The 12474-nt window shown below is 40.3% G+C and overlaps 1 protein-coding gene across 1 annotated transcript in view; it reads right to left on the bottom strand.

The window, feature by feature from the left end:
* GRID2 (glutamate ionotropic receptor delta type subunit 2) overlaps positions 1–12474 on the bottom strand; it is a 1000276-nt gene that overhangs the window by 432697 nt on the left and 555105 nt on the right. The window lies entirely within an intron of this gene.

Raw genomic sequence — 12474 nt, 5'->3', positions numbered from 1 at the left:
TACAACTGTCCTTGGAGAAGCACATACTTTGGATACCTAAACTTAGATGCAGTAAGGCCTGCATTAGCTATTTATCAAAAAGCTGGAAGGATGGGTCCAAGTTGTACATAAATTGAGTTCCTTTATAAAAAAAAGAATCAAACACAACCATAACACGTTACTCGGTAGACACAATGGCCATTGACTGTGTTTAGTATTAAATAAAAATGAAAACAAAATGCAGGCATGATGTTTTTTTCATACACAAAGAGTTGTAATGGAGCCTGCTGGCTCATTCTGTGTACACCTTTCCTAAGAACAAGTTGTTTATGTTTATGTTTATCTTTTGACGTAACTGCTTAAGTCATTGTGCCTACAGTATCTGCACCCTTTCCTTTTCCATAAATCCTACAAATAATCCTTTCATTTAGCTATGCGTCTGAGTGCTCACTGGAGACCCACCAGCTATTTGAGTTTATAGGGCGTTATGGTTAAAAAGTCTTCAGCGCCTGCTTTTGAGTTATGGTATACCTATCCAATATAAAAATGTTTTCGAGTGTCACAGTGCTAAACAACCACCCTTCTGCAAAGGGCCAGTTGCAGAGTTAAAACTGATGCTTACAGTTCAAATAACTTATTTTCATTTGTAAACAAAAGAACAAAAAGGAACAAACATACAATCCCCAGGAGAGAACACTCTGTCTCTCTCCCTTGTGAGAGTCTATACTAATCTGAGCACAAAATGGCTGCCTGTCTTCAGAGATAGTAGAGTCCTTAGAGAGTTTAAAATGCAGTGTAATGTAACGCAGCCATACAACAGTCACATATCTGAATAATCCACATAAGTTATTTAAAAAAGCCAGGCTTGGGAGCAAGCTTGTTTAAAACATTAATATTCCATGAGTTGAACCACTGGAAGTAAAATACAGCAAACCAGGCGGCCATTTTAGGAATCCATGGCTGCAACCACACTATTTATATATAGATAAGTCAGTAATGTTTGAAGTATTACTAAATATCTGAAGAATGGTTTAACTCTGATAAAGTAAATGCACATCCTAAAAATAAAGTTCCAAAAGATCGTCAGATGCTAATTACAGCTTCTATTTAATGTCTAAACTGGGAAAATTAAATTCAGTCTAATCAGGGATGTTGGGTTGTTTTGGGGTTTTTTTGGCACTTCAATGCCAATTTAAGAAGCAACAAGATTATCTGAAGGGTTACAAACATGCCTAGTTTTATGCAAACGATAAACTAGCTGCTTCTGCTTTAAAGTTTTACATATTTACCATGTTTCTGGGTCACTTAACAGCCAGTTAGACAGGAACTTTTTGATAGAGATAAAGATTGGCCAGGAATGCACTAAATTATTTACACCTTCTCAGGTACCTACATATACTTTGAGAATACCTGGGAAAAGGTGACCTAAATTAGGACAAGTTTTGTCAGATTTCAGTTCCATACCAACAGCCAGGGGCTCCTCTCACCCACTCAAGAGAGAGAGAAATGAGTGGGAGAGAAAACAGGAGGAGAACTTCTGTTTTCCTAAAACATGTGTTCTAGTTTAACCAGAAGTTATGGGCTTGATGCTGTCATTACTGAATGAAATTCTCTGATCTGTATTATGCAGGTGGTCAGACTAGATGATCAAAGGACTCCCTTCTGGCCTTGAAAATCTATTAATCTAACAAAGCAATGCAATATGTTGAATATTAACCGAACCAGTGGACATTAAGACTTGGAATGCTCTTTGCTGGATAAGATTATTCTTCCCAGTGATCTTTCAGTCTATGCATGGTGGCACCTTGATACACATCTAGGGAGAAAGTGTCATTTAATGGACAGGGCGCCAGACAGAGTAAGGAAATCTGTGTATTATTCCTAACCTTGCTACGGACATATTGCAATGCTGGGTAAATTCTTGATGTCTTTGTCCCTCAGTTGCCCTATTTGTAAAAGGAGGAGGACAATAATGAAGCTTACCTATCTTAATGAAACACTTTGGGATCACCAGATGAAAACTGCTGCTTAAGTTATGCTGGTTGTTAATTCCAGTGTTTTAGCTCTGTCGTCGCTAGAGATGATGATCTTTGAAAAGTATGCCAAAGAATAGGTTCTACCACTGAAAGGGTAGCATCAGCTCACCTTTCCTGCATAGACTAACTGATAGCAGGATATTTCTACATTGTACCATGGAACCCTCTTTCTCATGGGTAAATTCATTCTGCACAAAAATCTGGTAAGTGGCTGGTGCTGCAGATGTTTCAGCAGAGGCACACAAAGAGCTCTTAATTTTTGTTGCACAGGTGATTCTCATCCCGCATTTGCTAGCCAGACGACTAGAAATGAGATTTTTATTTTTAAATCAGATCATCTACAATCATTTCAAAGAATGTAGGAGAGCTAGCTATTGTCACCAATGTAAAGAATCCTCATTACAGTCTTCGTACTAGAGCCAGTGTTACTGCCTTATCTCTAACCCTGGGTCACTAATATTTAGTATCTGATTTTTAGAAATACAACCATCACATTTGACTCGAGGTTACATGATATAGAATCAGCTTTTCAATGTCAATGATAAGTCAGGAAGTCAAACCCTACCTGTAAAGAAACAGATATGCTACTCACCACGACATCTCTTCCCAGGCAAAAAATGTGGCATACCATGTGGCATACCATGTGCCAAAAATGAAGCAGCTTGGGATCTTTTGAAAGAATCTGAGAAATGAGTCCCTGTATCAGGGGTTCTCCTTTTGGAAATACTCTTCCCAGTCACCCAGACATTAAAATCTAGGTACCGTTAGTAAGAGCGCAGACACGATTATCTAATCTCAACTACTGAGTTAGGAGAGATGACCTTGTGTTTTAAGTGTTAGGCCTGGACTCAATCAGAGTTCAGTTCCCAGCTTTGCCATAGATTTCCTATTTGACTTTGGGCAAATCACTTCAGGTTCATCTACATTGCAACAAACCCCCTCCCCCTACAACAAGTCTCAGAATACAGGCCTACTGACCAGGGTTCTGGAGCTTGCACTATGGGGCTAGAAATAGAAGTGTAGACATTCCTGTTTGGGCTGCAGTATGGACTCTGAGACCCACCCACCTGCTGCTATATTTAGCTCCATAGTGCAAGCCCAAGTCAGTAATTAATTGGTGATGAATTACAGGTCTTAATTTTGGTAATGTAGACCCACCTCTTGATTCTCTCTCTAATGCATTTTAGTGTGCAATTGCTTTGTTCATGAGACCATGTTTGTGGAACGGTGTGCTTGAAATTAGTCCCATTGACCGGACTGCTAGCTATTTTAAAAACCTAGAGTGCTGATGTAGGCAGGATGAGAAAACCAACTCATCCGCATCCCAATCAGATGATATTGGCTACCAGCAGTACATTAAGAAATCAGTGAGATTATCATTATGAAAAAAGTTATTTTAAAGGACAAGGAAAACTTTACTTAGGTCAAACTCTTAATGATATTGTTTGAATGAGCAGTACAAATTTTATGCAATTTGGAGGGCATTCTGTTATTTGGTGGCATCCAGGGGTTTTTTTAAATTGGTTCAGCCTACCCGCTGCCCAACCTTACTTTTCAAAACACAACCGTTTTGCAAGAATGCAAATGAAAAGGAGGTATATCAGTGACAAAGACATTATTAAATAATAAAATAAAGTACAAAGGGCCAGATTCTCAGCTAGTGTTAATCAGCATAGCTTCAAGGGCGTTAGACTGATTTATACCAGCTGAAAGCCTGGGCCAGGTTTGTTAATATATTTGTGAACAAATAGGCTGGAGATGCTCCACTGCATAGCATGGACTGATTCATTAGTACTAAGTCAACCAGCAGGTTGCAGATAAAATCACATATCCCAGAAGTTTAATAAACTTTACCACAAACAACTATTTTTCTGAAATTTCACCCCAATAAAGTATCAGGTATTTGTTATTCACTGTTTACTATTAATCATTAGTCAATCACCGGTTTAAAAGGTTGCATTCATCCTATCAGACAGCAGAACCAATATGATGTAACTTAATTGATCAATTACACCATGAAAAATAAATAGCAAACATCAACTATCTAGAGAATGAAAACTGTTCATCCGCACTTTTGAAAAACAAGTACATTCAGAAATGGATACGAAGTTTACATTCACAATGAATAATCAGACCAGCTCTGGATGATAGAAAGTTTATACTACCTGATAATGATAAGAAACTAAATCCTGCTTGCTTCTGGCATTTTACTAGAGATAAAAGAGAATTATAAGGTAATCACTGCTCCTAATTGAGCATTTAGTTTTCCCAGGGTGGTATACAGTCATTAACCCATCCTTCTGTAATATAATTTTAGACCTCAAAACCACCTCACATTCTGCCCAGATGAAAAATATCACCTGATTCAGCTGCTGCAGAAAAGGTGAATGCACTTGTCATAAATATTCACTGGCTGATTACTCAAAAGACTATTTTGTTTGTACTGTTGATGAGGAAAGCAGTTGTATAACATATGATGCTGTTCAAATTCTTATCAAGAAAGCTTTATATATCTACCGCAGTAATCCTTTCTTACACAGTGATGGCTGCAATGATGGAGCCTATTAATGATGGATATGTACTGTACACCACAAAGGCATAGCTCGGGCTGGAATCTGAAAAAGTCTCAGTTCTACTTCAAGTGTTGAGCTAAATATCCATATTTCTACAAGATGGTTGATATTTATTAACTTAGTTAGGATTTAAGATGAAGTGAGCAATGATGTTTAGCATGATGATTCCATAACACAGTCTCTCTCTTCTTTCACCCTACTCTCAGATCAGTGCAGTTCCCTCCCATTAGTTATCTGTAATACAAAGAACCGTCAGACCAAACTACCAGACTACCCTCTTCTGAAGTTTTCAGTGGTGTTAGGGAGTTGAATGAGAGCATTAATTGAAATATATTTTGGTTAATGATGAGCTAACCTCATTCAGGCTCACTGTTGATAAGCTTACTTTCAGGAGCTTATATATTTGATTGTACCATCCAAATTTCTGTGGTCTACAAAACAGGACTGGAAATGTATTTGAAGAAGTTTTGAAAAGTCCCAGAGCAGAAGAAGGGGAAAAAAGAAACAAGGATAAGTGACACTGCTGCCAAACAACAACAACAAATAAAAATCAAAACCAAAACCACCCCTACACCACACCTTGCACATTACTATAAGAAGGAGAAAAGAAGGGGATTAAAATTTTCAAATTCTAAAGTCTGAAAACTAATTTTTTAAATAATATAAAATGTTCCATTTTGAACCTGTGAAATGAAAACAACTTCAACATTTTTTGAAAATGTTTTTGTTGTTTTGTCTAAACATTTTTCTTCCAGCTCACCTCAACAATAAGAGAATTCCCTAAATTAAAGTTTCTGTTGCAACAGTTCTTCAGCCTCAGTGCATATACTATACGTTTCATGGTATATATCTCTAATAAACTTTAATCCAATACAGTTCATATTTAACAAGAAAAACAGGAATAGTTAATACTACATATGTGGCTGAATCAGTGTTGCAATAGGGACTTTAACCTTTGGAATTTCCAGACACTTGAGTACTTGGTTTTCATCCAGGTTGTTGATTGATACTAGATTTTCCTAAGTTTCTCTGCCTTTTAACAGGGAGGGAGGAGGGACAGACAGACAGACAGACAAGAGAAAAGGGGGAAAGGGAAAGAAGAAGAAGAAAATTGAATGGGAGCTGGTATTAATCCCAAAGTGCAGCATTTTCTACCTGAACTTCTATAAAGCAGAGAGAAAAAAAACAACCCAGTCAGATACCATGCTTGTATTGATGTGATAAATGGCATTTACCATGTACCCTTGACTGCCTGACTGTTTTTCTACCATTAATTCATCTTCCTTGTGACTAAATCTTATGTTCCAGACATCTGAGAAGCTTTGAAAATTTGCTGTTAACTGGGGGAGAGTGCTTCTTTCCTCCAAAGCATACAATATTTCTCCCAAAACTACCTGGCACATGGCCCAGGAATGGCACTATTTAGTCTTGGATGAGTGACTAGTTTAAGGTCTGATATTTCACAGTCCTGCAGGACTAGAAATAGGAGCCACAGTTTTAAAAATAGATGCTTTCAATTCGGCTCCTATATTTATTGGCAACTCAATAAGTGCCCTGATTATAGGAGGTGTTGAGCACCCAGCAGCTCCTATTTGATTAATTTAATGTACTCATATTTTAAAATCTTGGCCAGGAGCATTATACCTTTGCAAGTGCGGGAATCTTTCTGACATCCAAAAATTATGTCCACTCTACTCCAGTAGGTTATAAGATATGGGATCTTAACAGCATCACATTATTATACACATAATTTGCTCTACCTTGTCCTGTCCTTGTTCCTTGCTTTTAAGAGTGGGCAGGGGTTAATATTGCTAAGGCTACCTATGGAGGACTATAGGCCCATGCCACCAACCAGACATGTCTAAGAAGGTCCCTGAATTGCTGGCAGTGGTGGTTTTGGAGCAGCCACTGATCCTTCCCCTGCCCCAGGTAAGAAGCAGTATGCCAGCCAAGCAGTCATTAGTGGCAAGATAGTTCTTGCAAGGGAAATCTGTTCTGAAGAAACCCAAAATCTCTTGTGGAAAAGCAAGAGGCTTTGTACCAAGTAAACCTACTTAATGACATGGAAAAGTTTCTCCATCTGGGAAGGTCAGAGGAAGTAGGCCTTTCATTTGGGATTATTTACTGTACCTAACATGGTCAAAACTATCTTTGAGCTTGATCAGAGTACACTTGGCTGCCATTTTGCCTTTCTACCTTCTGATGCAAGGACTGACAACTTTTGCTTTTACTCTGCCTACCCAAATTCAACTGATCCATGTAGTCCTTTCAGCGTACAAACTACCTCTCTAGTGGGATCTGACCTTTTTGTTTCAAAGCTAACTAACCTATGTCAGACAGGTTGCAGTCTATACCTTCTTACTGTGAAGACCACATCTTAAAAAAAATTAGTGAGAGCAAAGTCATGATGGTCGTTGTCACCTACATTGTTCCTCCCAGGGATAAGGTGGTCCTTTGTCCTCACCTGTGATTCCTGACTAAAGTAATCTCCAATTTCCTGGCCTTTAGTTTCTCTGCATTGTTTCTCAAACACCATTCAAAACCAGAAGAAGTTAGGCTTTGTACTTCAGACACCTTTTGTTTACATACTACCAAAACAATCCCAGACCTTTTGCAGCATATAGGCACAAGACTAGGAGTCAATCTATTTCAGCTCAAGGCTGCTCAAATGGATAAGACTCTGCATCTTTGTCAGCTACAACTTGCAAACCTGCAGTTATCTCTAGGTATTGGGGCACATTCAATTGGACCTACAGCAGCTTCCATACCATGCCTTTACTATGTTATCTTAACTGAAATGTGGAAACATGGAGTTCTACACACCTTTACTCAGAATTAACCCCTCAGACCAATCTCCTCTGAGCTCATTGATGCTTGTTAATAATCATAAGAGTGACACCCTGGCACCCCCATATTACCACTGTCATATAATTATGATATGTTGTGTCCAAAGTGTGACTTGTGATGTATCATTCTAAAAGTCTTGATCTGCTAAACATTAAAATATCATTGGATTGTATGTGTTATCATTGTATATGAAGTAATGAAATCTTGCTATGTGTAAGTTACAGAAGTCTGATGTGAGGCAGGAAATACACAAAACCAGCCTTTCAGCTACAACAACGGAGTAGTCAGACAGTGTTAATTGCTGTCTTCAACATCCATCCAGGGAAGAATCCACTAGCACAGGAACTCTGTATAAAGAAGTTTCCTCAGAGGGAGTGGAGAATGTTTAGCCAATGGGGGCGGATCCCCCATGCCCTAGAATCATAGAATATCAGGGTTGGAAGGGACCTCAGGAGGTCATCTAGTCCAACCCCCTGCTCAAAGCAGGACCAACACCAACTAAAATCATCCCAGCCAGGGCTTTGCCAAGCCGGGCCTTAAAAACTTCTAAGGATGGAGATTCCACCACCTCCCGAGGTAACCCATTCCACTGCTTCACCACCGTCCTAGTGAAATAGTGTTTGCTAATATCCAACCTAGACTTCCCCAACTGCAACTTAAGACCACTGTGTCTTGTTCTGTCATCTGCCACCACCGAGAACAGCCGAGCTCCAACATCTTTGGAACCCCCCTTCAGGTAGTTGAAGGTTGCTGTCAAATCCCCCCTCACTCTTCTCTTCTGCAGACTAAATAAGCCCAGTTCCCTCAGCCTCTCCTCATAAGTCATGTGCCCCAGCCCCCTAATCATTTTCGTTGTCCTCCGCTGGACACTCTCCAATTTGTCCACATCCCTTTTGTAGTGGGGGGACCGAAACTGGATGCAATACACCAGATGTGGCCTCACCCGTGCCAAATAGAGGGGAATAATCACTTCCCTCGATCTGCTGGCAAAGCTCCTACTAATACAGCCTAATATGCCATTGGCCTTCTTGGCAACAAGGGCACACTGCTGACTCATATCCAGCTTCTCATCTACTGTAATCCCCAGGTACTTTTCTGGAAAACTGCTGCTTAGCCAGTCGGTCCCCAGCCTGTAGAGGTGCATGAGATTCTTCCTTCCTAAGTGCAGGTCTCTGCATTCATCTTTGTTGAACCTCATCAGATTTCTTTTGGCCCAATCCTCCAATTTGTCTAGGTCACTCTGGACCCTATCAGTACACTCCAGCGTATCTACCTCTCCCCCAGCTTAGTGTCATCTGTGAATTTGCTGAGGGTGCAATTAATTCCATCATCCAGATCATTAATAAAGATGTTGAACAAAACCAGCCACAGGACCGACCCCTGGCAGTTTTATACCGGCTGCCAACTAGACATCGAGCCATCGATCACTACCCGTTGAGCCCGATAATCTTGCCAGATTTCTATCCACCTTATAGTCCATTCATCCAATCCATACTTCTTTAACTTGCTGGCAAGAATACTGTGGGAGACCGTATCAAAAGCTTTGCTAAAGTCAAGATATATCACATTCACCGCTTTCCCCATACCCACAGAGCCAGTTATCTCATCATAGAAGGCAATCAGGTTGGTCTGGCATGACTTGTCCTTGGTGAATCCATATTGACTATTCCTGATCACCTTCCTCTCCTCCAAGTGCTTCAAAATGGATTCCTTGAGGACCTGCTCCATGATTTTGCCGGGGACTGAAGTGAGGCTGACCCGTTTGTAGTTCCCCAGGTTCTCTTTCTTCCCTTTTTAAAATGTGGGCACTATAATTTGCCTTTTTCTAATCATCCAAGACCTCCCCCGATCGCCACGAATTTTCAAAGATAACGGTCAATGGCTCTGCAATCACATTAGACAATTCCCTCAGCACCCTTGGATGCATTCGATCTGGACCCATGGACTTGTGCATATCCAGCTTTTCTAAATAGTCCTTAACCTGTTCTTTCACCAATGGGGGCTGCTTACCTCCTCCCCATACTGTGTTGCCCAGTGCAGCAGTCTGGGAGCAGACCTTGTCTGTGAAGCAAAAAAAGCATTGAGTACTTCAGCTTTTTCCACATCATCTGTCACTATGTTGCCTCTCCCATTCAGTAAGGGTCCCACATTTTCCCTGAACTTCTTGTTGCTAACATACCTGTAGAAACCCTTCTTGTTACCCTTCACATCCCTTGCTAGCTGCAACTCCAATTGTGCCTGGGCCTTCCTGATTACACCCCTGCATGCTCCAGCAATATTTTTATACTCCTCCATAGTCATCTGTCCAAATTTCCACTTCTTGTAAGCTTCCTTTCTGAGTTTAAGCTCACCGAAAATTTCACTGTTAAGCCAAGCTGGTTGCCTGCCATATTTGCTATTCTTTCTGCACATCAGGGTGGTTTGTTCCTGCACCCTCAATAAGGCTTCTTTAAAATATACCCAGCTCTCCTGGACTCCTTGCCCCCTCATATTAGCCTCCCAGGGGATCCTGCCCATCAGTTCCCTAAGGGAGTCTAAGCTTGCTTTTCTGAATTCCAGGGTCCATATTTTGCTACTCTCCTTTCTTCCTTTTGTCAGGATCCTGAATTCAACCATTTTGTGGTCACTGCTGCCTCGGCTGCCACCCACTTCTACTTCCCCAACCAATTCTTCCCTGTCTGTAAGCAGCAGGTCAAGAGTCACATGCAAAGACTTTCCAGCAAGCTGGAAGAACCTATAAAAGATGGGGAGTGACATCATGTTTGTCTTCACTCTCCCACAACTCAACACCTGAAAGAACCTCTGGAAGACAAAGGATTTGGAAGGGGGACCCAAGCTGCACAGCAGACACAGATTGTGCCTCAAGAATCTGTAAGCCTGTTTGTACCATCAGTCAGAATTTGAATCAGCAATATCTCACCCCATCTAGTTTGTATAAGTCTTAGTTTGCGATTTTGTTTAATTTCCTAGGTAACCTGCTTTCATCTGTCTGTTCACTTAAAATCTATCTTTCTTTAGTTAATAAACTTGTTTTATGTTTTATCTTAACCAGTGTGTTTTTGATTGAAGTGTTTGGAAAATCTGAGCTCAGTTAAAGGCTTGGTGCATATCTTCCCCACATCAAGGGCGAAGTGGATTAATTAATGAGTTTGCACTGTACAGATCCCTGTGAAGTGCAAGACAGCATCATTCTGGGTATACTAGATGACTCCAGCTGGGAAATTGGCTGGGGCCAATTGTTAGTCCATGAGTGGCTTCGGTAAAGCATTCAGGTGACTCAGTTGGTGTGTGATGCCCCCTGCTGTTGTGTTGGGTGATAAAGTCTGGAGAGGATGGCTGGGTGTCATCATCAGAGCAGTGTACGAGTGGCCAACCCAGCTGAATAGTTAGGGGGCACAGTGGTTCCAATGGCTCCCAGACTGCACCCCAGGGGTACAACCCGTCACAATATCTGTAAGTCCAGTTCTTCAAAATAATTGCCAATATGGCTCCACGCTCCCCACTTGCCCCAATTATGACATCCTTGTTGCAGATTTCTGAATTAGCAAAAGGAACTGAAGGACAGTTAGGGCCAGCGCAACATCCCCTTTTGTAGTCTCTGGGTCCCGGGATTTGGTAGAACGTGGGTCTGCCTGGTCCCAGTGGAAATTGCTTACTGGAAGCTTCTGAGCTCATCTGCTGCAGATGAGTATTTTCTACGAGTGTAGCACCATATGGGCTATCATCTCAAAGAACCACAGTTTCTGTGGTAAATGGTAATTTTCCCCAAGAGTTTACTCTCCATTTAGGGAACTGGAACAACAACCTGAGATCTGTGTATCCAAGCAAACCTAACCAAGATAGCTTGTCTAGTGAATATGTGCATGGAAATGCTCAGAAACAATCTAAACATCAACAGATATTAGTAGACATCATTTAGTGACTAAATTTGAATTTAAAAAGTGAGCAAATTGTAAATTGCTCACAAACAAAGCTGGATTCATTGGATAAATTATCCACAAGGAATTATTTTCTTAGCTATTCCTACACTAACTTATTGAATACTAGCAGACCCATCATCTTTATTAAAAGACCTTCACAGGTGTGTGCTTATATTTACTTCAGTGGAGTTGGTAGCCAAAGAAAGTGGATTTTGCTCAGCAGTAACTCTCTTTCTAAGAGATCACGTGTTTTATAGTCTCCCTGTGTGCAGGAAAAAAAAAAAACAGGTCTTCTGGTGGAGGGTGTGCCAGCCAAGCCTGCTAAAAATTTTATTTATTATAGTACTTACTAAAGTGGAATTAACTTATCTTCAAAGCTTTTTATAGTTTATGTATTTCATACAACCAATCTGCTCAAACTGTTCTGGTGCATATTTTTAATTGCCTGCATTTTCTTTAAAAAAAATATCCTTTTCCTCTTTTTCGTTTTCTCTTCTTTCCGCTTTTTCTGAGGAATAAGTTAATATATTTTAAAAACTATTTAGCCTTTCTGATGAGGATATATATTGTAGGCTCAAGCATAGCAATTTGAATTCACTAGGCCTAACTCCATTAAACTGAGATAAGTGGTAGCTGGTTCAATAGCTCCCATTTTTGAAAATCAGGCCACTTATTTAGGTGTCTAGATATCAATTTAGGAGCCTAACTTTTTAAGCAGTCGAGGCAAGATTTAAAAAAATGAGTGCCTAAAGTTAAGTTCCATGAGTGCCTAAAGTTAAGTTCCTATGACTATATTCAGGCTCTTAAATACCCAGCTCAATTCCCAGAAGTGCTGAGCACGCAGCAGCAATCGCTGAACTCAGTGGAAGCTGAAGATGCTCAAATACCTTTGAAAATGAGGGAACTTTTATTTAGGTGTCTAACTTGCACCCAGGTTTAAAAACGGTGGCTTTATCATTTTAAATATTAGCCTTTTTGTTTGTGTGAATTAACTGTAAACTCTGCATGCAAGGACAATGCCTTATGTGTTTGTGAAACTTTGGTACAGTGTTTCATCAATAATAATTCTAGATTGAATTGTTCCATTACCGGTATACTTGCAATGGTGCTGGATCAGTG

Source organism: Chelonia mydas, chromosome 4 (genome assembly GCF_015237465.2).
Source record: "Chelonia mydas isolate rCheMyd1 chromosome 4, rCheMyd1.pri.v2, whole genome shotgun sequence".
In the NCBI taxonomy this organism is placed as follows: domain Eukaryota; kingdom Metazoa; phylum Chordata; order Testudines; family Cheloniidae; genus Chelonia; species Chelonia mydas.
Note: the sequence above shows the minus strand (reverse complement) of the source record. Positions and strands in the feature narration are given on the sequence as shown.